The 27,036-nt window shown below is 39.3% G+C and overlaps 1 protein-coding gene across 8 annotated transcripts in view; it reads left to right on the top strand.

Moving 5' to 3' along the window:
* Window positions 1-7,966: 7,966 nt before the first annotated feature.
* MARCHF8 (membrane associated ring-CH-type finger 8) overlaps window positions 7,967-27,036 on the top strand; it is a 150,023-nt gene continuing 130,953 nt past the window's right edge. For 5 of the 8 annotated variants that reach the window (XM_030940057.1, XM_030940059.1, XM_030940056.1 and 2 more), the window contains exon 1: window positions 21,916-22,019. The gene's annotated coding sequence lies outside the window, so the exon portion shown is untranslated. Of the gene's footprint in view, window positions 8,614-21,915; window positions 22,020-27,036 lie in introns of those variants that run through there. The other 3 variants (XM_010383400.2, XM_010383403.2, XM_010383402.2) reach the window with 3 other exon arrangements.

Here is a 27,036-nt window from a genome sequence, read left to right as displayed (position 1 = left end):
TGGAGTATGCCAGGGGGACACAGGAACCAAATGAAAGCATTCTCAATGGCTAAATCTAAAACAATTTGAGCAACAAAATACAGAAGTATTGGTTTATAACTCAGTATAAAATAAATATCCACGATTCTATACTGGTATAAATAAATAGATTAATAAATAAGGGAGAAGGGCCGTATTCTCCATGCAGAAGAATTCTGTAGATACTCCACTCTCGAGGAGGAGGAGGAGAAACGCCTCAAGCCTTAGGTGTGGGCTATGCATAATGACTTTCTTCCAAGGAGTACAGTCTGGAAATGGGGAAGAGTAACTTTATTTTATTTTTATTTATTTATTTTTTTGATATGGAGTCTTGCTCTTTGCAAAGATAGTTGAGCTCTCATACATCTCACACCCACTCTCCCCTATGAACATCTTATGTTACTATGGTATACTTGTTACAATTAATGAACCAATAATGAGACATTATTTAAAGTCCATGTTTTCTTCAGATTCCCTCAGCTTTCCCTTTTCTGTTTCAGGACCCCATCCAGGGTACCACATGATATCTGTCAGCATGTCCCCGTACTCTTGGCTGTGACAGTTTCTCAGACTTTCCTTCTTTTCGATAACCTTGACAGTGTTGAGAAGTACTGGTCAGGCACTGTGTAGAATGTGCCTCAATGGACAGTGTCTAATGTTTTCCTCATGGTTACACTGGGGTTGTGGGTTTTGAGAGGAAGACTACTGAAGTGTCATTCTCACTAATGGTATCAAGTGAACACACTAGCAACATGATTTATGCCTGCTGATGTTGACCTTCACTACCTGGCTGAGGAGTTTGTCAGGTCTCTCCATTATAAAGTTACTCTTTTCCGGCCGGGCGCGGTGGCTCACGCCTGTAATCCCAGCACTTTGGGAGGCCGAGGCGGGCAGATCACGAGGTCAGGAGATGGAGACCATACTGACTAACATGGTGAAACCCTGTCTCTACTAAAAAATACAAAAAATTAGCCAGGCGTGGTGGCGGGCGCCTGTAGTCCCAGCTACTTGGGAGGCTGAGGCAGGAGAATGGCATGAACCTGGGAGGTGGAGCTTGCAGTGAGCCGAGATTGCACCACTGCACTCTATCCTGGGCGACAGAGCGAGGCTCCATCTCAAAAAAAAAAAAAAAAAAAAAAAATACATAAAATAAATAAAGTAGTACCTATTAAATTGTTGAGAGCACCATCAAAGCTGTCATTACCAAAATATTTATACTGCTATGTTCTTTGTTCCAGAAAGGATTGAATATGGAAATGTCCATGTTACCAAGAGAGAAAAACTATAATCTAAAATGAGAAAAGACGTCAGAAAACCAAAATAAAGGAGGAAATGGAAATTAGAAAAAAGTGAATACTGGAAAATGAATAAAATTGCAGTTGTCCTGAAATATTTCAACCAAATTCACATCAACCTTACCTTAAGAAAGAAAAGCAAACTAGCAAAATTAGAAATGAAAATAAAGTTCAATGCAGAGGAGTCTAAAAATTTATTGGAGAAAGTTAGCAAAATGAGTACAGCCCCAGAAAGATTTTCTTTGAACTTTTTCGTTAAAATACAGTATTCAGTCATTTAATAGATATTGATTGAGCCTCTGGTAGGTGTCAGGCTCAATTAAGTACTGTGGATACAGTGTTGGAACTAAACATCCTTGCTTTCATCATACACTTACATTCTAGAGGAAATAAAACAAATATGCCAGATGGTGTTAGGATTCTGCATTCATTTGTAGGGCTGCCGTAACAAAGTATCACAGACTGAGTGGCTTCGGGGACAAATTAATTTACTCACATTTTTGGAGGCTGTAACTCTAAGATCAAGGTGTCAGAAGAGCTGGTTTCTTCTGAAGCCTCCTTGCCTTGCAGATGACCGTCTTCTCCTTGTGTGCTCTCATGGTTTTTCCTCTGTGTGTGACTGTGTCCTAATCTCCGTTTTTTTTTGTTGTTGTTGTTGGTTGTTGTTTTTGAGATGGAGCCTTGCTCTGCCACCCAGGCTGGAGGGCAAAGGTGCTATCTTGACTCACTGCAACCTCCGGCTCCCAGGTTCAACCGATTCTCCTGCTTCAGCCTCCTGAGTAGCTGGGATTACAGGTGCACTCCCCCACGCCTGGCTAATTTTTGTATTTTTGGTAGAGATGGGGTTTCATCATATTGGTTAGGCTGGTCTCGAACTCTTGACCTCGTGATCCATCTACCTCGGCCTCTTTAAAGTGCTGGGATTACAGGGATGAGCCACCACACCCAACCTAATTGCCTCTTCTTCTGAAGACATCTGTCATATTGGATTAGGGCCCACTCTGATCTCCTTTTTTAATCTCCTCTTTAAGGACCCTATCTCAAAATGCAGTCACATTCTGAGATCTGGAAGTTAGGACTTCAACAAACGAATTTTGGGGGTGGAGGGACATAATTTAGACCACATCAGATAATACATTATGCTGCGGTAACAAATGAATCCCAAAAGCTCAGTGATTTAACACAACAAAGTTTATTTTTCCACCATGGAAAACTCACTGAGCCAGGCAACTTCCCAGGACAGCTGACCTAGTCAGTGACTCAGTGATTCAGGCTGTGTCCACTCTGTGACTTCGCCACTGCAACATGTGGTCTAGATCACTGCAGCAGGCCATTGGTTATAGGGCCTGACCTAATTGCAAGGGTTATATGAAGGGGGCTGGTAGCAAATAGATACTTAATTTGCTATAAATATCTCTGCCAGAGATAGCAATAAGTGCTAATAACAAAAACCAAGCAGGGGAAGGTGACATTGATAGGAGTGCTGTTTCACAAAGAATGGTCAAAGGCAACCTGAGAAAGTCACATTTAAATAAGCCACAAAGGAAGTGAGGAAATGGAAGGAAATGTTCTACTCTTGAGGAAAGTAAGGAACAGCAAGGAAGCCAGGTGGCTAGAGCAAAGCAAGTAAGAGGACGATGAGAAGTAGGGGCTAGATCATGCAGGACTTTAGAGCCAAGCACTTTTGGATTTTATTCTGAATTGGGAAAATATTGGGGTTGACATGCTCTGACTTAGGTTTTGAAAAGTCACTTTGGTGATTGTGTAGAAAAAAAAAAGACAGTAAGGAGGCAAGGATGGAAGTCAAGAGAAATATACAGCAGTCATCCACGTGGGAGGTCCTAGGGCTGGGTTTGGCTGGGCCGTAGCACGCTCCTGGATGATAGTTACATGTTCTCCTCCTTTCTCAAACCACCAGCACCTCTCTCCCTCTCCTCACACTCAGCTTTTATTTTATTAAACTATCAACAATCAGTAGAGAAATTCCACATGCATCCGTTACAGAAACATCAGGGGTTTTGTCTAAGTCTTGCAGCTTACTGCTGAGGAAGAAGAGTTTAATCACGTGTTTTAGCCAAGGAGATGGGGAGGTCAGTCTCAAATCCATCTCCCTGACTGACTAAAACTTAGGGTTTATATAGCAGGGAAGAAGTATAACCATGTGTTAGAAAACAGGAACTATGGAGGGGTAAGGAAATAAAAGTAAGGGTCTGGCATCTCATTGTCTGAATGTGGTGATCTGGTAAGTTTCAGTTCTTTGATACTTTTTGAGAGGCCAGGGGTCCTTTCCGAGAAAGGAACTCAGATAAAACAAATGTAAGTTTTGAGCTTTAAGAAAAGAAGGGTCACTTTCTATGTCTGGCCAAAAGAACTGTCTATGGGACTACTGGGTCAGTTTCATGTTCAACAACAAATCTACCAAGCTATCTGTATCTGTGGCCAGCCATTCCCCTTCTCTTGTTTTTTCCTTATCTTAGGATGACTCCTCCAATCTACTCAAGATTTTCCTTCCTACAGTTGTCACTCTCTTGTACATCCAGTTACTACAGCATTTGTATTAGCATATAAATATTTAAACAGAAAACCTTAATCCCACATCTCTTACCTGCTATGATCCTATTTCCCTGCTCTCCTTAACAGCAAGAGAACAATGATTGTATTTACTTGTCGGCACCATCTATTATCTCAAGAATCAGGCTTTTAACCCTACCACTTTATCTTAATTGCTTCGTTCCCAAGGTCTCAGTGATCTCTACACTGCCAGTTCAGAGGTCAATCCTCATCTGACTCAGCCTCTCAGTGCAAAAGACACCTTTAGGCACTTCTCTCTTGAAACATTTTCTTCACTTGATCAGGATTCCTCTGTTCCAGTTCTCCTCTTACCTCTGATAGCTTCTTCTAAGTTTCCTTCTTATCTCTACAGTGCCACATGTCTAGCCTTTCAGTCTCTTTTGCTGCAATTATGCAATTCGGACCTGTGAAAGTCCTAGATCAGTAATTTTCAATGATTTTCAAACTGTAGGCCACAATTACTACAGGGTTAAAAATCAATAGAGTTGGGAGTGAAAAATTTAAACAGAAGAAATCATGCATCACATGTAGGAATGGTAAATTTGTTTATGGAAACTTTTAAATTATATACATGTATTCGGTTAATATGTAAAATGTATTTTGTATTTTGGGTTGAGGTCAAAGATACGAAAATTACTGCTCTGCGTGATCGCATCCATTCATGTGGCTTTTTGAATACCACTGCCTAATCTTCAATTTATATCTCTATATCTCTCCTCTGAATTCCAGTCTGGTGAACTGGAGTCTGGTGAAACTGTATCTTTATAAAGGTTATTAATAAAAAGGAAAAAGTCTTATATCAAGGCAAAAAAAAAAAAAAGGCATTTAGATTTGGGACCAGGAAACGTGAATTCAAGGTTGGCTCTACCACATACATAGCTTTTCAACACTTTAGTAGGTTATTGCTAGTTTCTTTCTTTGTTTGCAAGCTCCCCATTAGTCCTTACATTCATCTATTCTAGTGGGAACACTAGTATATCTTCTGTATTAGATTGGGTGCCATTATAAAGCCATGCACTGTATATGTATAATCTATTTTGTCATACATAACACATTTTATTTTTTGCAATGAAACTCTTTAAAGAACTAGAACATGGCTGGGTGCAGTGGCTCACACTTGTACTCCCAGCGGGAGGTGAAGCTGGCTGGACATCCTGGGTGGAGTAGGGACTTGGAGAACTTTTTTGTGTCTAGCTAAAGGATTGTAAATGCACCAATCAGCACTTTGTAAAAGGGACCATTCAGCACTGTGTAAAATGGGCCAATCAGCACTCTGTAAAATGGGCCAATCAGCACTCTGTAAAATGGACCAATCAGCAGGATGTGGGTGGGGATACATAAGAGAATAAAAGCTGGCCACCCCAGCCAGCAGAAGCAACCTGCTTGTGTCCCGCTTCCACCCTGTGGAAGCTTTGTTGTTTTGCTCTTCACAATAAATTTTGCTGCTGCTCACTCTTTGGGTCCATGCTACCTTTAAGAGCTGTAACACTCACTGCGAAGATCCGCGGCTTCATTCTTGAAGTCAGCGAGACCAAGAACCCACTGGAAGGAACCAACTCTGGGCACACCAGCACTTTGGGAGGCCAAGGTGGGCAGATCACCAGCGGTCAGGAGTTCGAGACCAGCCTGGCCAACGTGGTAAAACCCTGTCTCTACTAAAAATACCAAAAATTAGCTGAGTGTGGTGGTGGGCACCTGTAATCCCAGTTATTCAGGAGGCTGAGACGGGAGACTTGCTTGAACTTGGTAGGCGGATGTTGCGGTGAGCTGAGGTCGCATCGTTGCACTCTAGCCTGGGCAACAAGAGCAAAACTCATCTCAAAACAAAAACACACACACACACACACACAAACTAGAACAGGGTTGAATGGGTTCATGTATTTAACCATTTGGTGGGGAGTCAGTGTGACTGGCTCTGGAGATAACACTGGTCATTTGGCTGAAGCCTGAATTCTTATCTTTTCATGTCCCACAAACTCTAGGAGAGGGTAGGTAATTTCCCTATGTGGGTTAAGGCTAAGGAAAGGCAGTGTATTAGGAGTCCCCATTAACACAAGCAGGCAGGATTTGGAATTAAGCTGTTGCCACAAGGCCAGGATGCCTCTTGGAGTGAGTACCTAGTGCCCTGTGAGCAATTACCTTACTGGCTGCCTTACATTCTGAGTGCAACAGTTTTATCCCATTATCCCAATTGTGCTTTGTTTCCTTGCTGGCAATCCCTTCCCTTTTTTGGAGACGGAGTCTCACTCTGTCACCCAGGTTGGAGTGCAGTGGCATGATCTTGGCTCACTGCAGCATCTGCCTCCGAGGTTCAAGCGTTTCTCCTGTCTCAGCCTCCCGAGTAGCTGGGATTACAGATGCCTGCCACCATGCCTGGCTAATTTTTGTATTTTTAGTAAGGAGGAGGTTTCATATTGGCCAGGCCATGTTGGCCAGGCTGGTCTTGAACTCCTGAGCTCAGGTGATCTGCCTGCCTCAGCCTCCCAAAGTGCTAGGTTTACAGATGGGAGCCCCCACACCTGGCGGGCAATCCCTTCTTGAACTGCACTCCAGGTGGCAAGAATCTGGACCCAGGACCTGGACGTGTTCAAGTAGTCAGCTCCCTTTCCCTCAGGACTCTGACCTCCTATACTAATACCCGTTGCCAAAGACTATATATGGTTAATATTTACCCAGCACTGTATGTGTTGGGCACTTAAAAGTGTTATACAGGCATTACCTCATTTTGTCTCATAACCACTCTATTCAGTAGATGTTTTTTAGATAGCCGAAGAGAGGCTCGGAAAGGTTAAGAAAATTGCCTAGACGGTAATGGCTGAGCCAGGACTCACCCTATCTTTGCTTCCATAAGTACTGCTTATCAGCCCTGCTTAGCTCACAGATCCCTGTTAAACTACGAAGGTTCTCCCGCTTCCTGCAGAAGGATGATAGGATTTCATATCCATAGATCAGTCAACCAATTCTTTTGCTCACCAAGCCTGGTCTAGGCATAAGCTATACCAATGGAAGATATTGGTACTGCCTTCATGAAACACCTGCTGCCAGAAGCAGTAGAGTCAAACAGATTGTGGCAACGGGCCTTGATAACCTATTTTCCATAGTAAACGACAAATGGAGAAAATTCATCATTTTCTGTTCTTTGTAATACTGTATTCTAAGTGTGTTACAGAAATGAAGATGTTTTGACCTTGCTGATCTAAAGGATATTTTGAGCACAGTTTTGAACCTGACAATCTGCTCTTTACTTAGCCAACAATGCAAAGTGGTCACAATTGTAGGGAGGAATTGATTAGCTATATAGATCACTCCTGGACAACAGAACTGTGGAATATTTGAAAGGATTTGCTTATAATTCACTCATGAATTTACTAAGAAATACACATTAGTCATAGTTTATGCATTATTATGGGACAAATAAAATTAGCAGTGGTTGAAACTATTTCTGGGAAGTTTGATCTAGGAAAATTGGATTTGGTAGACAATGATGAAAGTGACAGAGGAATAATAAAGTTTTATGTGGACAAAAGATGAATGCAGAATCAAATACTTAGACGTGTATGTACACAAAGATGATTCCTGATAAAAATTAAAATACAATTTAAAAGTAGGAAGTCGTATAAACCTCTTTCACATGCTTTCTCTGGCTGAGAGGGCTATGCTGTGGGCATCTATCTTTCAGTCCAGATTAGAGAGCGAAAGCAAACAAAAATCTGTCAGGGCAAAAACCGTTACCACTTATTCCTTCGCTTTCCCTCCCGTTTGATAGCCTCAGGTAAGAAAGTATTTTCCACTTTCTTCTCCAAGTACAACGTCCTTTTGCCAGACAAAATTTCCTTTTCCTTCCAAAACACTAGTATTAATAACATATGTAGTCAGGCCCACGACACACGAAACAATAAAGGCAGAGCTGGGGAAGTCTTCGGTTCCAAGCCTGGTGGGTCCTCGCCTGGGCACAGCGAAGGGGTGGAAGCACAGAGGTGTCGCGCAGCCACACCCGCAGCAGCCGGCCCCCAGCGCGCTGTGGCCTCCCGGGGAACGCCTCCACCCAACCCGGCCGGACACGTGACGCCCGCGTCACGTGACCTGCCAGTCGGCGTCCTCACGCGGAGGGGCGTAGGGTGTACACAGGCAACGCGCTGGCGGAGGTTCGGCCCTGCTGCGTCCGCGTCTCGGGCATGCTCGAGGAGGGCCGGGGCCGTTGCGCCGCCAGCTCAGAGCCCACCTGAGGTAACTCTTGCGGCTTCTAGGCTCGGCTCCTCCAAGCCGCTCGCAGCCGTCACTGCTGGCCGCCAATAAGGGCGGCCGAGCCCCCGGCCCGGGCAGGGGGTGTGGCTGCCGGCCGCGCGGTCCGCGACAGGTGGGCCGCCAAGGCCCCCGCCCTGCGCTGCCCGTGGGCTGGGGGCCCGGCGTGGAGCCCGCGGAGAGGCAGCGCGACTTGGGGGCGTGGGTCCTTCTGCCCTGGTGCTGGCGTCTGCCCCTGGGGCCGGGCCGAGTCGAACCAGGAACCGCAGAAGCAGTCTGTGCCAAGGGCCCTAGGCCGGCCGCCCGGGGTGCCAGGTCTTTTCCCTGACGGCCTGTGAGACCTTGAGCCCGTCAGCCGTCGTCCTTGGCCTGAGTTTGCGCATCTGTAAAATGGAAGCTCGGACTAGTAATCCGTGAGGACCTTCCACGTCTGACGTGTGATCTCGAGAGACCTGCGTGCATTCGGGGTGCCAGAAGGAAAGCATAGGTATCCTTTAGTTGCTAACTTTTCGTTGATCTTTAAATCTGTTTTCATCTTAAATGATTCGTATTCCCGTTCACCTGGCTGAAGTTTTTAATAGAAAACTTATTGGGTGGGGGTTACAATGGTTTATGTTACCGTTTTCATGTTTCTTTAATGCAACAAAACCTTTTTTTTCCTTAAAATCTATTTGGAAGCCCAGATTGTAAAAATAAATGGAACCCTTTTCTGCCTCATTATCACTATTCTCACGACCCACCCCCACGCTAACTACCCTTAAGGACCCAGGGAAGTCATAGGTTGGGGAGCTCCGTATGGAGTTGAGGAAATGTTTTGTGTATTTTTTAATTTGATAGGATCTGGAAAATGAATTCTTTGCATATGTGTTTTCTATTATCTTTCTCCTTATTTTGTTCGATTGCATGCTATATAATTACAGAGACAATTAGCATAACCCTCACATACCATACTTTGGGGCCTTTTTTGGCTCCGAAATTTCTGATAAAGACGTTTCTCGAATCGTTCCATCTTTCCTTGCATCCCAGTGCCTGGGGAAGTAAGTGTATGTTTATAATAGTGAGACTTCATGCCTCATTGCTGATTTAGTTGCTCAGATACAGAATGGGAATGGAAGACTTTTGAGACCAACCGGATAGGTTAGGACATATCAGAAAAACATGAAAACTCTAAAAAATATGAAAACTGAAGGAGTATATGAACTCAAGTCGTTGAGAGTCATGCCTTCGTGTGAAATCTTGAGACCCTGGAGCAAGAGAATTTTGGATTTTGAGAAAACTGAGTTTAAGAGAAAAAGATGTCCTGTTTCATATGGTGAGTGAACATGTAAACAGTATGAGGTGGTAGTGTGTAGACAATATTTTCAGGATTTTTTTTTTTTTTTTTTTTTTTTTAAAGAGGAACACATAGTTTCCTAATGGATTTTGGAGACTGTGGTTTTAAGAGATGTACTGAAACTTGAAGTTTAATGTTAAAAGAGGGAAACGATACCCTTTTACAGCTTGTCTGCTTGGTGCTTCTGTGAGTTGAGCAAGAATTGGAAGTGGAATGGACTATAAGTGGTACCCAAGGTGACCTAGTGGAAAGGTTTTCTCTTTTCAAAGCCAGCTTATTTCCCTGATCTTTGGCTTAAGCTTAAGCAAGTCATTTCCTTTCTTTGGTTCTCAGTTTCTGCTGCAAAAATGAGGAAATTGGATTGATTACTATTCTACCTTTTGGCTCCAGCTAGGTTTGCCAGATAAAACACAGGATGCCTAGTTGATACGAATTTCAGATAAAGTGAATACATTTTTACTATAAATACTACATGGGACATACTTGTACTAAAAAAATGGTTCGTTGTTTGTCTGAAATTAAAGTTTAACTGGGCTTGCTGTATTTATATTTGCTAAATCTGGCAGCCTTAGCTCCAACATTTTTGTTTCCTTTAAGTTAGTGCCAGCTCAAAGCAGAGCTGGGAATGAATTGATTTAAGCAGCCAGGAAACGCTAATTGTTGTCGGTAGTAGCGTCTGGTTCTTGAGGAATGTCGTTGATTCACTTGTGGTTTGTTTCTTTTTCCCTTATGTAGCAGTTCCATTTCTACCATAATCACATAATGTTTAGGTTTATACTTTTGGTGGTAAGTAGTTTAAAATATCTGAAAGCAAGTTAAAAATATTGCTGAAATTTCTAAAAGTGGCTTCATTTTTTTGAGCCTTGAAATGGTATGTGTCCCCGCCCCCCCCCCCAAAAGATGCTTTACAACCCTACCTGTTCCCCAGGTTTGTGGTTGATTAAAAGACATTTTCTAAAGCCGTGGACTGTTCTGATGCCAAGTAATCAGGAAGTTCTTCTTATGCCTTCTAATTTTGTCCCCTGTGAATATGGAAAATTGTCAGTATATACAGTATAAACATTTTATATTTTATCTGACGGTTGTCAGCTTTGTCTTTGCTGTATTGAAGGATTTTCAACTTTGAAATTCTTTTTCAAGAAGTGTAATTTTAAACTTTTCATTTTTTTTTTTAAATAACTAGACGAGATCCAATTTCTTAACTCACTTGGAAATGCCTGAATTTTCTAATTCATTTATTCAATCAATAGTCAATAAAAAATTTGCTTTTGGAGAGTCAGTTTGATGATGTGACCAGTGTTCTAGTTCTCCAGGTGCTTATTTCTGATAGAGGAGTTAAAACGTGTAATCTGAGGATAATATGATGAAGGCTTTGAAGAGGTACAAGTGCTATGGAAATTGAGAGGAAGGATGGGTGCTCGTCAGATTGACATATTGAAGAGAAAAACTCTGGAAGAGGTAGAAGTGGATTCAGGACCTGGAGGTAAAGGTGGGATCAGGAAGACAGAGGTGAACACAATGGTGGAAAGAAGCGGATAAGGGCAGGGAATCTGCCTTCTCAGTTCTACAAAACATACACTTTGTTGGATTTAAAATACTTTACAAATATTGTGTATTGTGGTTTGTGGTTCACTGTGATGTTCTCATCTGCTTTATATTTGCTTTGAACTGCTTTGGTGTCTTTCTATATTAAAAAGACCTTCAGTTGTCAGTGAAACTCTTTGAAAAAGTGTTCATTAAATGTGTCACGCGTATAAAAGTATGTATTGAAAAAATAGAACATCACCAATAGCATTGAAACCTCCTGTGTACTTCTTCCTTCCTCTCAAAATAACCAGCATGCTGAATTCTGTGTCTATCATTTCTTTGCTTTCGTTCTTTTTTTTTTTTTTTTTTGAGACAGAGTTTTGCTCTGTCACTCAGGCTGGATGGAGTGCAGTGACGCCCTCTTGGCTCATTGCAACTCTGCCTCTTAAGTTGAAGCGATTCTCCTGCCTCAGCCTCCTGAGTAGCTGGGACTATGGGCACGTGCCACCATGCCCTACTAATTTTTGTATTTTTGTAGAGACAGGCTTTCACCATGTTGGCCAGACTGGTCTCAAACTCCTGACCTCAAGTGATCTGCCTGCCTCAGCCTCCCAAAGTGCTGGGATTGCAGGTGTGAGCCACTGCACCTGGACTGCTTTCTTGATAATGTTTTTTTACTTTATACAGGTATATCTCCCCAAAATACTGTTTGCTTATGCATATTTTTAAACTTTACATAAATGGCATCATGCTATGTGGATTTTTTTCCTGCAACTTTTTTTTTTTTTTTTGAGAGGGAGTCTCGCTTTGTCGCCCAGGCTGGAGTGCAGTGGCTGGATCTCAGCTCACTGCAAGCTCCACCTCCCGGGTTTACGCCATTCTCCTGCCTCAGCCTCCCGAGTAGCTGGGACTACAGGCGCCCGCCACCTCGGCCGGCTAGTTTTTTGTATTTTTTTAGTAGAGACGGGGTTTCACCGTGTTAGCCAGGATGGTCTCGATTTCCTGACCTCGTGATCCGCCTGTCTCGGCCTCCCAAAGTGCTGGGATTACAGGCCTGAGCCACCCCGCCCAGCCTCCTGCAACTTTTTAAATTAGTTACTAAGTTTCATCCATGTTTTTCTTCAAAGGTAAGAATTTCTCTGAAATATACATCTAGGATTGGAGTTGTTGTTTGTCAGGTGTGTACACCAGTAACTTTACTAAATACAAATTGCTTTCCAATGTAGTCGTACTGTTTTACTGTCCTATAAGCAGTGTGAGAGTTAACTGTTTTTATCCTGTCTACATGCTCCCCAGTGTTTGGTATGAGAAACCGTGTATCTGTTAAAGGTCTGGTATCCAGAGTAAGTATCCAGAGTATTTAAGGAACTCTTATACCTTAGTCATAAAAGGAAAAATAACTAAAAAAAATGGACAAAGGATTTGAATAGACAGTTTTTCAGACAAGACATACAAATAGCCAGTAAGCACATGAAAAGATGTTTTACATCGTTAGTCACCATGTAAATGGAAATCAAAACCGCAGTGAAATACCATGTCACACCAAGTAACTAAGACAGTTACTAAGTGACCATCTAAGTAACCATCTTAGTAAACTAAGATGGCTATGTATAATAAAAAAGACAGGTAATAATAAGTGTTGGTGACCTGGAGAAATTGGAATCTACATGTTGGAATGTAAAGTGGAGCAAGTGCTTTGAGAAAGTCTGGCAGTTCTTGAAATGGCTAAATATGGGATAAGGCATGACAAAGCAGTTCCACTCCTAGGTATATACCCAAGAGAAATGAAAACATATCTATGCAAAAATTTGTTTGTACATGTTCACAGTAGCAGTAGCCATAATAGCCAAAATGTTGAAACAACTCAAATGTACATCAACTGATAAATGGTTTAAATAATGTGGTTTATCCATGCAGTGGACTGTTATTCAGGAATAAAAAGGAATTAAATACTGACTCATGCTACAAATGGATGAACTTTGAAAACTTTCTAAGTGATAAAAGAAAGTCACAAAAGGCCACATATTGTGTGATTACAGGTATATGGAATGTCCAGAATACAAATATAGACTCAGATAATAGAGTACTGGTTGCCTAGAACTGGTGTTGGGGTAGGGGTTGGGGAAAAATGGGTTTGACTGCTAAAGAGGACTGAGTTTCTTTTTGGGGTGAAGAAAATATTCTAAAATTGATTATGGTGATGGTTTTACAATTCTGTGCATTTGCTAAAAACTGTTGAATTGCACACCTGCAAAAAAGCTATCGATGGAAAGAAGGAAATTTTTTTTAACAAAGATGCCATGTTGCATGCCTCTTGGAGAATCCCAGGTGGTAGGGACTGAGACTTGCCTATAGCCATGTGAGTGAGATGGGAAGCATATCCTTTTCATACATGGAGGCCTTCAGAGGATCCCACAGCTTGGCCAGCAGCTTGAGTGCAACCCCATGATAGACTTTGACCCAGAAGTACCCAGTTAAGCTGTGCCTAGATTTCTGGCCTGTGGTAACTGTGAGATAATAAATGTCCATTGTTTTAGACTACTGAGTTTTGGAGTAACTTGTATGCAATAGTAAATCACTCATACATAAGTAGCAGCATTGCTATATGTATTTTTTAAATTTTAGTTTTCTGGAAAACTGGTGGCTAAACTACTAAATTATAGTATAATGGATTCTTTTTCTTTTTTTTTTTTGAAACAGAGTCTTGCTCTGTGGTCCATGCTGGAGTGCAGTGGTGTGATCTCGGCTCACTGCAAGCTCCACCTCCCGTGTTTACACCATTCTCCTGCCTCAGCCTCCCGAGTAGGTGGGACTACAGGTGCCCGCCACCGTGCCCTGCTAATTTTTTGTATTTTTAGTAGAGACGGGGTTTCACCGTGTTAGCCAGGATGGTTTCAATCTCTTGACCTCGTGATCCACCTGCCTCGGCCTACCAAAGTGCTGGGATTACAGGCGTGAGCCACTGCGCCCGGCCTATAATGGATTCTTTCGTTCCTTGTTTTGTTAACCACAATTCATAACCAATAGGCAATGATACACACATTTATTGAGATATCTTGTAAATTGTTGGGGATAAATTATACTTAAAATGGCTAAAATTCCTTTTATTACAATTTTAAAAGTGTGTTATCTCTGTAAAATACATTACAAGTCTTTATCAACCAAAACAGGCAATTTTAAGACAATATAGCAGTACATAACATTTCACATATTGTAATGGTTTTCTGGTAACTGTTTTATATTTAAAACTTATAAGTGGTATTAATATGTTGGGAGATTTACTTATGACTTCAGCAAAGGCACTCAAAAAAGAATCATCGAGGCAAAACTACAATCTCATAGAAGCCAACCCATTCTTGTAGGAACTATATGAAAGGAGGTTAAAAAGATTTTTGTTCTTTTCCTTTGTATATTTCTGTTCTTCAGTTGAAGAAATGTTGTATGACCATGTGAATAAGGAAAGCATTTCGAAATTTCATTTAAGAAATGAAGAGATGTTTTCAAAGTTTGTAAGGATTTTCTCCTTTCCTTCTTACCTTTGACAAAGTGAAAAAAAAATTTATTAGCATGTAAGGATAGCTGAAATGTTGTGTGAAAAAAAGCGTGCTGAATTTTCTCCTGTGTTTTCTTCTAGAGGTTTTATAGTTTTAGCTCCAATATTAAGGTTCATGATCAATTTTTAGGGGTTGATAGAGTGTTTGGTATGAGCTATGGGTCTAGGTTCTTTATTTTCCTTTATGAATAAACAATTTTTAAATTTAAATTTAAATTTTATTTTTTGCCTGAGGAGGCCTTGGGCTCAAGCTCGCTGGTCTAATATACATTTTAAAATATCATTTGTTGAAAAGGTAATTCTTTCCCTATTGAGTTTCTTCCCCTTTCTGTATCCTTTGCCCATTGAGTTCTCTTGGCATTTTTGTTGAAAGTAAACTGGTGATGTATGTGTGGATCTGCTTTTGGACTCTCTCCTGTTGCTTTTGCTGTCTGTTCTTATGTCGGTACCACATTGTCTTTATTTCTATAACTTTATGTAAAGTTTGAAATTGGTTAGTATAAATCCTCCAATTTTGTTCTTTATTTTCAAAATTTTTCTGGGTATTCTAGGTCCTTTGTGTTTTCAAAAGTATTTTAAAATCGGCTTGTTAGTTAAAAAAAAAAAAAAAGAACAACTTGCGGTTTCAATTGGGATTGCCTTGACTCTGTAGATCAGTTTGTGGAGAATTGCTATTTTAATGTCATTGAACCTTCCACTACATAAACATGTTATAGCGCTCCATTTATGTAGTTCTTTAATTTCTTTCAACATGTTTTTTAGTTTTGCAGTGTACAGGTCCTGTGCGTATTTTATTGAATTTATATCTTAATATCTTACATTTTTAATGCCATTGTAAATGGGATTAAAAAATCATTTCTCAAGTATTCCTTGCTAATATGTAAAAATACAGCTGATTTTTGTATATTGTCTTTGTGTCTTGTAGCCTTTCTAAATCCACTTATTAGTTCTGGTAGTCTTTTGGTTGGATTTTCTCCACATACAGTCATTGAATGAAGACAGTTTTACTTCTTCCTTTCCAATCATGTGCTTTCTGTTTCTTTTTTTACCTTATTACACTTGTGAGGACCTCAAGTCCAATATTATGATAGAAGTGGTGAGAGCAGATATCCATGTTTTGTGGTCAATTTGAGGGAGAAAGCATTTAGTCTTATATATGGTACAAAAAGCACTAGCTACAACATTTTAAAAATGTTAAATTGGACTCAATAAAATTAAAAAGTCTGCACTTTAGGAGACATTGTTAAGGAAAAGAAACAGTATACTATAGACTGGGAGCAGATATATATTGATATATCTGACAAAGGACTTTTACCCAGCATTATATAAAAAACTTCAATAAATTAGTAAGAAGAGAACTCAAATGGCAAAATTGGTAAAAAAAAAAAAAAAAAAAAAAAAAATTGTGGAGCAACTTATCAAAAGAAGGTATTTGAAATTCTAGTAGACATATTAAAAATTCTTGACATATTTAGTTATTAAAGAAAATTATAATTATGAGCAACTTTTTGCCTACAAGAATGGTCAAAATGAAAAAGACTAACAATACCAAGTGTTGGTGAGGACGTAGAGCAATCAGAATTTTACATAAATTGCTGATAGGAGTGTACAGGCACTTTGGAAAACTGTTTAACAGTTTCCTATTAACTTAAACTTGCACTTACTGTATGACCTAGACATTACACCCCTGGGTATAAAATAAAACCTTAAATTCACAAATGATTTGTACAACAGTACTCAGTGCTCAACACTGGAAACAGTATAGTCTATCAACAAATCTGCAATGGAATATTACTCAGGAGAAAAAAGGAATGAATTGCACAGTGTCACTCTATGAAATTAAAAACATTATATTGAGCAAAAGAAGCCAGACAAAAGACTACGTTCTGTATGATTTGATTCACATGTAATTCTAGAACCACCAAAACATTAAGAAAGCAGATTAGTGGTTGCCTGAGGTTATAGGTAGGGGTGGGGATTGACTGCAGAGGAGCAGAAAAGAACTTTCTATGGTGATAGAATTACTCTGTATTTTGATTGGGTGGTGGTTATACTAAATATACATTTTTTATACGCTTTTGTCAGAACTTAACATTATACTTAAGATGGGTGCATTTTATTTTATGTAAATTATGTCTTAATATAGTTGTTTTTCAAAAGGGTCTAAACATTTATAGACAGAACATATACCTATGTGTATATATACTGAGATTTTATGTAAAATATTTAAATGTATGTATACTCATAGGAAATGCTTAGAAGGATGTTAAGCAAATTGTTACGGATTATGTCTAGGTGGTGAGAATTTTAGGTGATTAAAAAAAATTATTGGACTTTTTATATTATTTGAATTAGTCCTTTCAATGAACACATCTTTGCAAAAGAAAAGAAAAAAGTTTTTTTTGTTATGTAGAAGTTTGATTATCTAGATGTTTTCATCTTTCAAATATTGAGTAGATATTACAATATTTATAAATTATGTATAGAATGTAAGTGCTGTTATTTTGTGTTTTTTTTTTTTTTTTTTTTTTTTTTTTTTGAGACGGAGTCTTGCTCTGTCACCCAGGCTGGAGTGCAGTGGTGCCATCTCTGCTCACTGTGAGCTCCGCCTCCAGGGTTCATGCCATTCTCCTGCCTCAGCCTGCTGAGTTGCTAGGACTACAGGCACCCACCACCATGCCCGGCTAATTTTTTGTATGTTTAGTAGCGACAGGGTTTCACCGTGTTAGCCAGGATGGTCTCTATCTTCTGACCTCGTGATACATCCGCCTCCGCCTCCCAAAGTGCTGGGATTACTGGCGTGAGCCACCGCCCCGGCCAAGTGCTGTTACTTTGTAATCACCAGTTAGGAACAATGTACGTTACTTTTGATGCCCTTGGTCTCTCTTCTCTGATCCCATTCTGTTATGTCCCCAGAGACATAACTGCTACCCTGAATTTTGTTTTTATTGTTTAATTGCTATAGTTTTATCACATTTGTATCTTGAAGCTGTGTTGTTTTGCCCTGCATGCTGTTGAACTTTATAACTAGAATTGTATTGTGTGTGTACTTCTTTCATTTGCTTTTTTATTCTGTATAATGTGAGATTTGAGACTCATTCGTATTTTTGTATGGCTGTAGTTCATTGGTATCTCCTTGTCTTATTGTGTTACATTATGAATATTCCACAGTTTGTCCTTTGTGGTATTGATGAATGACTGGATTGTCAATTTTTTTAAATCTGTCATGAGCAATGGGGATGTGAACATTGTGCATGTCTTTTTGTGCTCTTGGGCAAGAGTTTCTCTTTGTGTATGGTCAGGTGTATAGCTCCTGGGTTGTAGGATAATGCATTTCTTCAACTTTTCTAGAAGTGGTAGTTTTCTGTTGCTGTATAACAAATTACCACAAACTTAGAGGCTTAAAACAACACACATTTTAAAATCTCATGGTCCTATAGGTCAGAAGTGCAGTAGACTTGGCTGGTTTATCTGCTATGAGTTTTACGAGGCTGAAATCAAGTTGTCAGTAGGGCTGCATTCTTTTCTACAGGCTCTGGAGAGAAATCAACTCCCACACTTATTTGGGTTGTTGGTAGAATTCATTTCATATGGTTGTTAGGACTGAGGATCCATGTGTCCTTGCTGGATGTCAGCTGGTGGTCATTCTCAGCTTCTACAGGCCACACATTCCTTGCCTTGTGACCCTCTTTCTTTCTTCGTCTTCTAAGCTGGCAGTAGGAGGTTGAATCTCTCTCATGCTTTGAATCTCTCTAATATTTTTTTCCTTTTCTAGATGGAGACCATTCTCTGCTTTTAAGGACTCATATGATTTGATTGGGTCCACTGGGATAATCTAGATTACTCTTTCTATTTTATCTCCATGGTCGTTTCACAGCTATACTCAAATTAGTATTTGAATAACCAGGGGCAGGAATCTTGGGGGACTATCTTTAGATTTCTGACTACCACTCTATATAATATGTTGTTTTCTGCAGTGGTGGTGGCAGTATACATTTACCTTAGCAGACATTGGAGTTCTTGTTCCATGTCGTTAATATTGTCACTCAATATTGTCAGATATTTAGGCTGAGAAGTGGTATCTCATGGTATTTTTAATCTATGGGTCCATATTTATAAGTAAAGACAGTTTTATTTTGTTGCTTTTTAAAAAGTTTTACATAAATAATTTTATTCTGTATGTACTCTCTAACATATGAGGTTTTCCCTCAGATTTGTGCTTTTGTGGTTTGAGTTTTAATAACTACTGTATGGTGTTTTATTGTATGAATAGATCACAATTGGTTCATTCTTTCATTGATGAAAATTTAGATTGTTTCTTAGTTCTCCTTGTGAATGTGTGAGAGAATTTCTTGAAGATATATATAAAGACTGCATATACATTGGTAAAATCTAGAAGTGAAAATCATGTGTATCTTCTCTGTTTTACTGTATAGAGAGACTTACAAAAAGTAGATTCTTTCCTTCCCTGCATTCTTTTTTGCTTTCTTTTGTTACTGCTTTTATCCAATCTGACAAGCAAATGTCTTTATTGTCTTTAAAGAAGCTTACACAGGTAATATTACAATGCTAAAAAATTCAAATACTGTAAGTACATAAAGAAAAAGTCTCATCTAGTTATACTGGGTATTTTAATAAAAGTGGGATCATACTACATATAATATTTTGAAGTATGCTTTTTCACCTAGATCAGTACATACAGATCTGCATTCTCCATTTTAATAATTAGGTAGTATTCCTTTGCCGGTTGACTTTTGTTTACTGTTCTATACTTAGTACCTAGCAATCAATAAATATTTGTGGGGTGAATGAAGAATATACGGGTACATATATTTGTGAATTATTCAACCCTTCCCCTGTTAGTGGATATTTAGTGTGCTCTGATTTGTATTTTTTAAAATGGTGTCACAGTGATCATTCTCGTATATATGTTTTTGAACATTTATGGATGTATTCTTATAGTCTAGAGCCCTAGAAGTGGAATTGCCTGGTCAAAGGGGATTTAAATTGGATAGTTGGTTGTCCCATTTTTATTTCAATCTGTACTCCGACTAATGGTGTTTTGGTGCTCTTTCTGCTGTTCACCTGCCTACAACATTATCTATTACCAATCCCTTATTTTTCTGTATCTTAAAATTAATGTTGAAATTTTTATCAAAATAATACTTGCACATTGTTTAAAAATAGGGAGCATAAAGTCTTACAATGAAAAATAGAGGCAAACTTTTCTTGTTACAGTAATTACAATTTCTAAACATGTTATTCCACTGTTATTTATTTATCCACTTTAAATATTATGCATTGCCTTCTTATTTTGATAGTTGAGGATTTGGACATCTTAAACTCCTCGTTTGCCTTTTCCCACTCTGACTATGGTTACATCCCTATTTTTAGTGAAATCAATAAGAAATATTTAGTGACAACTATTCATCTGCAAATCAGGTAGTAGTCTGTGACTATATTTCCTTTCTTATGTAATTTTTAAGTTAAATTACCTAGTCATCACTTTTTAATACAGATTCTTGCTAGACGGATCATCTTTTCTCAGTCTGTATATTTTCGTAAAACAAAGACTGTCCGTCCTTTCACACAACATCTGTACAACTTGGTGTACAGTTCTGAGGGGCAAAAGAGTTAGGAAACTTGAATTCTGCTCCTGACTTTTCTGGATAGCTTGACCTCTGACAAGCAGACTTGCTTCTCTCTGCCTTGTTTACTCATTTTTAAAAATGGCATTGGGTTTGAACTGGTTGGTCTCTGATTCCTTTCAGTTCTGCCATTCTGGCTTTTTGGTCTCCTATTGAATCTTAATTGTATCACTTAAATAGCTAACTGTAACAGCTTGTGGGGAGAGTGCATTTTACAACTTGGAGAAGAAAAAGGCTTGGGTGAGAAAGACAAGATAATATGGAAACTTGAAGGGCTGCTGTATAGAGAATAATTAGGCTGGTTTCACGTGATTCAAAACTAATACCTGTAGTTGAACGGGAGGTTCTCTTGCTTCAGCGTAACAGACACACTCTTAACAGTTAATTCCTGTCCAACATTGAAGTGGGCCACCCTAAGTGATGGGTATTTCCTAACACTGAAAGGACAGAGGTCAAGGTAGATAGGCAAAAATGATGCTTTAGAGACAGGTTGAAGTTATTTAAGCCCCAGCCAGCCAGGGATACTACCAGATGACTTCTCTAACCTTCTGGCCTCCCACAGGTGGAAATCAATGGCATAAGGTTGTTAAAATAATTTTTAAAAACCTATTGTGGCTTGACTCATTGGTCATGACTTTAACCAAATTATAGTAATGATGATTCATACACTTTTTAAAAAAATGTGCATTTTTTTTTGTTTGAAGTGCCTAAGTAGTGTTCTCAGTTTTAAACTGTTACTCTTCTAAGTCTTGTGTAGTTCTTGATGATTCATCTGGGAAAGCAGCCCTTTTCTTCTTTTTGAGTGATCTTTGAAAACTTGACACTTTCCACTTAAACTAAGCTGGGAACTTTAAGTTTGAGTTTTTAGGTCCTGTTGAGATACACAACTAAATTTGTCATTGACTATGTGTGTGTTGCCAAGTTTTCTGGAGATGTTTACCAGTCTGGGCAATTTTGATAGTATTATCTTACAGTTTTTGCTGTGAAGCAGTCTTTAACTATAAGATATTTATAGGAGCAAGCCCTTGGGGGAAAAAAGCATTCTTACTAGTTTTATTAAATTAATTAATTAATTACAATGCCCTCATTACCAATTCTAGAATTTTGGTCACCTTAGCATCTGAGTGAGGAGGTAATGTGTGTGTTTACATTTCCTGAACTACCTCAGGTCTCTTCTAACCGCTGGGTGTCTTGTTCCTGCTGAACTGTACTGTACAGTAGACTGCACTGTACTAGTGAATGCATCAGTCTGTGGTAGGATTTCTTGATCTTAGCTCTGTTGAGAGTTGGGGTTGGATAATTCTTTGTTGTGGGGAACTGTTCTGTGTATTGTAGGATGTTTAGTTGCATCCCTGGCCTCTTCCTACTAGGCGCCATTAGCACCCCCACAGTTGTGGCAATTAAAAATATCTCCAAGACACTGGCAAAATCCCCTGGGGTGATAAATTGCCCCTGTTGAGAACCACAGACTTACGAATGCCGCTCAGTTGGCCCTCTGCCACGTTAAGGTCTTCCTACTCTTATCTGGTTTCTCCATGTTCCCAGCGTTGCTCACAGCCTCCTCTCGCCTGACTGTGCTCTGCTCAGCTAATTAGGCAGAAGTTGCCAAGTAGAAGGTGGAATCAGTGGGGAATAGGGCGGAGCTGGAGTCAGGTGTGGCCCTGGGTAGTGGCTGAGCACTACAGCACACAGATGGGTGGGTGTGTGTGTGTGTGTGTATGTGTGTGTGTGTGTTTTGTGGTAGCTAAGATTAGACTGCTAAAGCAAATGTTCTTAGACATGAAAATAAACCGACGACACCACTGCTGGTCCTAGCGCACAATACTAATCAGGTATGTGGTATCTTTATATTGTCTCAAGCCTGCCTTGGATTCTGTTGTTAACGAAAGAAAGCTCCAAGCATGTTTCTTCCTTAATGTTTTTATTTGAAAGAAGCAGAGAAAAGTGAAACCCGTTCTTGATGAACTTCATGTTCAATATAGTTTCAATTTTCAGGTGACTTAAATAGCTAGATCCATTTTTTACATGTATGAAATGAGGTGGGAGAGTTTGTAAATTTGAAGCAGCAGCAGTTTACTGAATGCAGCCAGGTATGATACTGTGCTCTCAAGAAATACTTGGAGTGCACAGGGAGTGAGACAGGCATCGTCATGTAAGCAGTGGTAGTTCACAGGTGGTGAGGGGTAAGATCTCATAAACTGGAGACTGGGACAAGTGTTCACATTCCCTGCTTATATTCATTTTCAAACAGTCACTGTTTATAATATGTCTGTTCTGAGCTTTATGAATTTTTTTTTTTTACTTAAGATCATCCTAACTGCCCATTTTGTAAACTTTATTCTCTTAACATTTATTATGTCATATTTTCTGATTTTAAATAACTTTTAATGACTGCATATTGCATTTTGTGGTTATATCCTAAGTGGTTTACTTAATGATTTCTGTATTGTTTAACGTGGATTGTTTTAAAGAATTTTGCTATTATAGTTATCATTTGATGAATATCTTCAGCATAAATTTTAGTCCACAGTTTAGATTATTTCTTTCAGATAGTGTTATTAACTAGAATGGTGTGGATTTTTTTTTTTTTTTTTGGGGGGGACGGATTCTTGCAGGCTGGAGTGCAGTGGCATGATCTCGGCTCACTGCAACCTCTGCCTCCCGAGTTCAAGCAATTCTCCTGCCTCAGCCTCCCGAGTAGCTGGGATTACAGGTGCCCACCACTGCATCTGGCTAACTTTTGTATTTTTAATAGAGACAGGATTTCACCATTGTTGGCCAGGCTGGTCTCGAACTCCTGACCTCAGATAATCCACCAGCCTCTGCCTCCCAAAGTACTGGGATTACAGGCGTGAGCCACCGTGCCTGGCCTGGTGTGGATATTTTTAAGGCTGTTGATCCATATTGCTGAACTGCTTTCCTAAAGGATTCTAATTAATGCTTCCACTAGCAAGGTGTTTGAGTGGCCATTTTAGGGCATCCTTGCCAGTGTTGATGTTTTCTAAAAAGAAAACATCATCTGTTTAACGGGTGGAAAACATCTCATCTTTCATTGACTTTTTGTTTTTGTTTTCCTTTAAAAGTTCATTAGCTTCTTTTGTGCAATTGACTGTACATGTTCTTTTCCTATTAATCTTTTGGAGGTGTTATAGTGTTTTTTAAAAGCAATTTGCTTTATATAGCTTCTTTATATATGAAGGGTAGGGCTTTTTGTCTATCATTTTTGTAAAAAAAAAGCTTACCTAGTTTTCTACTTATGTCTTTTGCTTTATGTGTAACTTACAAAAAATGTACACAGGCTGGGCGCGGTGGCTCACGTTTGTAATCCCAGTACTTTGGGAGGACGAGGCAGGCGGATCACCTGAGGTCAGGGGTTCAAGACCAGCTTGGCCAACACAGTGAAACCCTGTCTCTACTAAAAATACAAAAATTAGCTGGGCATAGTGGCAGGCTCCTGTAATCCCAGCTAGTCGGGAGGCTGAGGCAGGAAAATCGCTTGAACCTGGTAGGTGGAAGTTGCAGTGAACTGAGATTGCGTGTCTCAAAAAAAAAACACAGAGTATAGGGAATTACTACATATTATTTACTAAGATTCACCAGTTGTTTGTATTTTACCTCGTTAGCTTTATCACTCTTTCCCCCTTTCTTTATATGCATATATTAAAATGCATTTTTTTGTGATTCATTTGAGTTTAAGTTGTATAGGTCCTAAGAACACTTCAACATGTATTTCTAAGAGCCAGGGTATTCTCTTGCGTAACCACAGTAAAATTACCAGTCAAGAAATTTAACAATTGGTACAGCGTTGTTATCTAATTTATAGTGCAATTTCAACACTATAATGTCCTTTATTGCCCTTTTGTTTTCCATGTCCAGTATCCAGTCCAGAATCACTGTGAAATTAATTGTCGTATTTTAGTCTTCTTTAATCTGGAGTACTTTGTTAACCTCTCATTGTCATTCTTGACATTGATCTTTTGGAAGAGTACAGATCAGTTATTTTTTTAGAATGTCCCTCACTTTTTACTTGTCCTGAAGTTTCCTCATGGTTAGATTCAGTTCATGCATTTTATGCAAGGATAGCAAAAAAGTGATTTTTATTTTTCTCAGTGCGACATATTAGGAGCAACCTGATGTCAGTTTGTTCCAATATTGCTGATAACATCAAACGGTTGGTTAAGTTGGAATCTGCAAGATTTCTTTACTGCCGTGATACTGTTTTCCTCTTTGAAGTTAATATGTATTGACACTGTGTTAATATCGTGTTCCTCATCAAACTTTCACCCACTAGTTTTAGCCTCCAATGATGACTTTCCAACTGCATGCTTCCTTCTGTAGCTATTGATTGGCATTCTACTGTAAGGAAGACCTTTCCCTCCTCCCTCCATGTCCCATTTATTTATTTGTTCAATTATTTATTTGAATGATTCATATACGTATTTAGTGGTCTGTAATTCATTACTGTGATTATTTTGATACTAAAATCATCCCAAATTTGGTCTGTGTAAACTCTTTCAGACTGGCTTCTGTGTTCTTTTTATATGTCTCCACAATTCTTTGGGTACTTACTTAACCTTCTGGTGCAAAAAGATGCTTTGGGCTCATTTTGTATGACCCACCCCTCAAATCAGCTTTTCTTTTTATTTATTTATTATTTTTTGAGAAGGAGTCTTGCCCTGTCCCCCGGCTAGAGTGCAGTGGTTCGATCTCGGCTCACTGCAAGCTCCGCCTCCTGGGTTCACGCCATTCTCCTGCCTCAGCCTCCTGAGTAGCTGGGACTACAGGCGCCTGCCACTACACCCGGCTAATTTTTTTTTTTTTTTTTTTTTTTTTTGTATTTTTAGTAGAGACGGGGTTTCACTGTGTTAGCCAGGATGGTCTTGATCTCCTGACCTCGTGATCTGCCTGCCTCGGCCTCCCAAAGTGCTGGGATTACAGGCGTGAGCCACCGCACCCGGTCTCAAATTAGCTTTTCTTGGAGGAGCGTTGTTACTATTAGTGAGGAATGAATGGTATTTGGAAATCAAGATCTGGATATATGACGTGCTTATTGCAACTGGTGTGTCATTATTTCTAGGCCTACTCAGTGGCCACAGCTAGGATATGTTTGTGTGTGTGTAAATACATATATGTATATCCATGTTTTAATATTTTATTAAACAATTTTTTTAGAGATAGGGTCTCTAAAGAGGGAGCTAACTCCAGCCGTTTTTTTAAATAATATTTTTAATTTTTAATTTTTGTGGGCACATAGTAGGTATGTATATATTTATGAGGTATATGAGATGTTTTGATACAGGCATGCAATGTGAAATAATCATATTGTGGAGAATAGGGTATCCATCCCCTCATGCATTTATCCTTTGTGTAACAAGCAATCCAGTTACACTCTCATTTAAAAATATATAATTGTTATTATTGACTATAGTCATTCTGTTGTTCTATCAAATAGTAGGTCTTATTCATCCTTTCTATTTTTTTTGTGCCCATTAACCATCCCCACCTTCCCCACAGCCCCCCATTACCCTTCCCAGCCTCCAGTAACCATCTTTCTACTCTTTATGTTCATTAGTTCAATTGTTTTGATTTTTAGATTCCATAAATAAGTGAGAACATGTGATGTTTGTCTTTTTGTGCCTGGCTTATTTCACCCTCTGGCTCTTTTATGAGGTCCCTAATCCCATTCATTAAGGCTATGCCCTCGTGATTTAATCACCTTGTGAAGTCCTCGAGTCTTAATATTAGCATTGGCAATTTAGTTTCTTTGTTTTTCTTTTCTCTTTTTGTTTAGAGACAGTCTCACTTTATCACCCAGGCTGGAGTGCAGTAGTGCTCACTGCAACCTTGACCTCCTGAGCTCCAGTGATCCTCCCGCCTTAGCTTCCTGCATAGCTGGGACTTTTAAGCTGGGATGCTTTAAGGTGCATGCCACCATGCCTGGCTAGTTTTTTTTTTTAATTTTATTTTTATTTTTAGTAGAGATGAAACCTCACTGTGTTAATGCAGACTAGTTTTGTGTTCCTGAGCTCAAACAGTTCTTCTGCCTTGGCCTCCCAGAGTGCTAGGATTACAGGCTTGAACCAGGATACCAGACCGTGATTAAGTTTCAGCATGAGAATTTCGGGGGACACATTCATACCCTAGCAAGATCTATGTATACACACTTATATATTAACAACTATGAGTTCATATTGATTCTACCCGTATTAATCTAACACCATGAGGGGGTGGTACTTCTTGCATCTTCCTTAGGTTGAATTTCGTCAAATGCTTTTCTTGCATCTTGCCCACACTCTGTGCAAATATATACTATACTTATTTCTAGAAGTTTTATAGTTTTTGACTTTAGGTTTAGATCTATGATCAATCTCAAATTATTTTTTGTTAATAGTTTGAGATAGGGGTTGAAGTTCATCATTTTTCTGTATTGGATATCCAACTGATCTAGCACTGTTTGTTGAAAAGACTTTTCATTTCCCATTGAATTGCTTTGATGCCTCCTCTGAAAATCAGTTAACTGTATATGTGTGAGTCTGTTTCTGGACTTTGTATTCTGTTCTCTTGATCTGTTTGTTTGTCTTTAGGGCAGCACAATATTCTCTTGATTATTGTAGCTCTGTAAGAAGCCTTGAAGTCAGATAGTTTAAGTCATTCAACTTTGTTCTTTTTCAAGATTGTTTGGCTGTTCTAGGTCCTTTGATTTTCATATACATTTTAAAATCAAAAGCCTGATTTCTATAAAAGTGCCTAGTGCGAATATGGTTGGAATTGTGATTTAGGCAGAATCAACATCTTGACAGTGTTGAAATTTTCAAATTACAAACATGGTATATATCTTCATTTACTTAG

The sequence above is a fragment of the Rhinopithecus roxellana genome, chromosome 11 (genome assembly GCF_007565055.1).
Source record: "Rhinopithecus roxellana isolate Shanxi Qingling chromosome 11, ASM756505v1, whole genome shotgun sequence".
Lineage (NCBI taxonomy): Eukaryota > Metazoa > Chordata > Mammalia > Primates > Cercopithecidae > Rhinopithecus > Rhinopithecus roxellana.
The sequence above is the reverse complement of the archived record's forward strand: the minus strand, read 5'-3'. Positions and strand labels throughout refer to the sequence as shown.